The sequence below is a fragment of the Charadrius vociferus genome, unplaced genomic scaffold (genome assembly GCF_000708025.1).
Source record: "Charadrius vociferus isolate BGI_N301 unplaced genomic scaffold, ASM70802v2 scaffold218, whole genome shotgun sequence".
NCBI lineage: Eukaryota > Metazoa > Chordata > Aves > Charadriiformes > Charadriidae > Charadrius > Charadrius vociferus.
In genome coordinates this window covers 6,044,882-6,047,983 of record NW_009650084.1, presented here as the reverse complement: position 1 = coordinate 6,047,983, position 3,102 = coordinate 6,044,882, and the positions used below count along the sequence as shown (strand labels likewise).

General features: G+C 42.7%; 1 pseudogene; it reads left to right on the top strand.

Annotated features, from left to right (window-relative positions):
• The first annotated feature begins 276 nt into the window (after nucleotides 1-276).
• LOC104292747 lies at nucleotides 277-1,538 on the top strand (annotated as a pseudogene).
• The last annotated feature ends 1,564 nt before the right edge of the window (nucleotides 1,539-3,102 follow it).

Below are 3,102 nucleotides of genomic sequence, written 5' to 3'. Positions count from 1 at the left end.
AAGTAAAGCTCCAGAAATAAAATGTATGAAAATACATTTATATATGAGAAAATTCTGACTGGATGATGTTATTCAATAACATACAATATCTTATAGCAGGGATAGAGGAGATAAAGCTGTACTGTCTTCTGAATACTTAATTACTTAATTAGATGCTTATTTTTACACAGAATCCTATGTAAGCACAATTAAAACCTCTTTAAATGTACTTATGAAGCATTTCAATGTGTTTATGTACCTATAAAGCATTTCTACAGAGAAATTGCCTGAACAGTCATGGGTTGGGTTAGGAAAGGTAAAGCCCAGATAGAGTTAAATCTAAGCAGGGACATCAAGGACAACAAGAAAAGCTTGTACAGGTATGTCAGTGATAAAAGGAAGACTAGGGAAAATGTGGGCCCTCTCTGGAAGGAAATGGGAGACCTGGTCACCCAGGATATGGAGAAGGCTGAGGTACTCAACGACTCTTTTGCCTCACTCTTCACCAACCAGTGTTCTGGCCACACCACCCAAGTCGCAGAAGGCAAAGGCAGGGACTGGGAAAATGTTGAACTGCCCACTGTAGGAGATTAGGTTCGAGAGCACAAATCCATAGGACCTGATGAGATACATCTGTGGGTCCTGAGGCAGCTGGCAGGTAAAGTTGCTAAGCCACTATCCATCATATTTGAAAAGTCATGGAAGTCTGATTAAGTTCCCACTGACTGGAAAAGGGGAAACATAACTCCCACTTTTAAAAGGGGAAAAAAGGAAGACCTGGGTAACTACAGGCCAGTCAGTCTCACCTCTGTGCCTGGCAAGATCATGGAGTAGATCCTCCTGGAAACTCTGCTAAGGCACATAGAAAATAAAGAGGTCACTGGGGACAGCCAACACGGCTTCACTAAAGGCAAGTTGTGCCTGACAAATTTGGTGGCCTTCTACAACAGGGTTACAGTGTTGGTGGATAAGGAAAGAGCAACTGACATCATCTACCTGGATTTGTGCAAGGCATTTGACACACACCATCCTTGTCTCTAAATTGGCTGGACGGCCACAATCAAAGAGTTGCGGTCAAAGGCTCAATGTCCAAGTGGCAAACTGATGAGTGACATTCCTCGGGTCTCAGTACTGGGACCGGTGCTGTTTAACATCTTTGTTGGCAACATGGGCAGTGGTATTGAGTGCACCCTCAGCACGTTTGTTGGTGACACCAAGCTGCATGATGCAGTCAACACACTGGAGGGAAGGGATGCCATTTAGAGGGACCTGGACAGGCTTCAGAGGTGGGCTGGTGCAAACCTCATGAAGTTCAACAAGGCCAAGTGTGAAGTCCTGCATGTAGGTCGGGGCAATCCCAAACACAAATACAGGCTGGGCAGAGAATGGATTGAGAGCAGCCCTGAGGAGAAGGACCTGAGGTGTTGGTTGATGAGAGGTTCAATATGATATGAAGATGTGCACTTGTAGCCCAGAAAGCCAACCGTATGCTGGGCTGCATCACAAGAATTGTGACCAGCAGGTCAAGGAAGGTGATTCTGACCCTCTACTCTGCTCTCATGAAACCCCACCTGGAGTACTGCGTCCAGCTCTGGAGCCCCCAACATTAGAAGAACATGGACCTGTTGGAACGAGTCCAGAGGAGGGCCACGAAGATGATCAAAGGACTGGAGCATCTCTCCTATGAATACAAGCTGAGAGAGTTGGGGTTGTTCAGCCTGGAGAAGAGAAGGCTACATAGAGACCTCATCCTTCTAGTACCTAAAGGTGGCCTACAGGAAAGATGGGGATGGACTCTTTATCAGGGAGTATAGTGACAGGACGAGGGGTAATGGTTTAACTAAAAGAGAGTAGTTTTAGATTAGATACTAGGAAGAAATTCTTTACTCTGATGGTGGTTAGACACTGGCCCATGTTGCTCAGAGAAGTTATGGATGCTCCATTCCTGGAGGTGTTCAAGGTCAGGTTGGATGGGGCTTTGAGCAACCTGGTCTAGTCGGACGTGTCTCTGCCTATGGCAGGGGGGTTGGAACTAGATGCTCTTTAAGGTCCCTTCCAACTCTTACCATTCTATGATTCTATGAAGTTTGGAATTGTTTAAGTATTGTATGGTGTCCTTAGATGGAGGTTGGAACCCACGTCTCTCCTTCCATGAGAAAATCATTCAATGACTATACTGAGAAACTTCCTCAAACTTTTGAGAGCAGTTAATATTTACTTGTCCTATGCAAGTTGAGGAGCTGTAGCAGCAAGGACTGAGGAAACCGTGACCAAAATACTGCATATTAAATACATGTGTTTGTACCTCTGGCACCCAATGAACCAGAGAACTGAAAAGTTCCCCCATCAGAATTTCCCTTATAGCTATTCTTTTTCGCAAAGCTGGAGGTCTTGAGAACAGTCATATCTTACAAATTAACAACCTCTTTCTTCTTTGTGGCACTTAAAGCACACACCATTACCTTGCCCTTAATTCTTTGTAGTGCAATTTAGAACTCCTATAAAATATTGGAAGAAAGAAGATGAAAAAAAAAATCATTAAATAAATGTGATACATATATCTTAGAGGGCATGACCTGCATGAATTTTTAGAATATACACCTTGCTTATGGAAATTACTTACATCTTTGGACCTTTTACAGTCATTATAACTATTTACGAGGAAAGTTGGGTTTTATAGTATGAGTTTAGAGGGATTTTGAGGTGGTTTTATGTTATTTGAGGTTCTATCTTGTGATTAAGTTGTGTATATCTGCATATTTGCTGTGGCTTATTTTGTACAGCAGTAGTGACAGTATTTTGGTTTAGATTTTTCTTGTGAAAAATACCCTATTTACCAAATATTAAGGATGGATATCCTAGGGAATGCAAATCCTTAGTTCAGTATAGGCAATGATTTGTCCTGGAGTGTGGAACTGAAGACTGTGCTGCTGAGAGCTTGGTAATAGGATCAGGAGCTCTTCACCTCAAGGTCATCCTTTCCAAACTAACCCTGGGCCAAAAGTAACTGAAAATTGTTTCCATCTGATATGGTTGTTCATTCCTTGATGGTCTCATTACAAAGCAGGACTGACTGCATTATACATTTTCCACAATAAATGACATTAATGGACATCCCTGTTG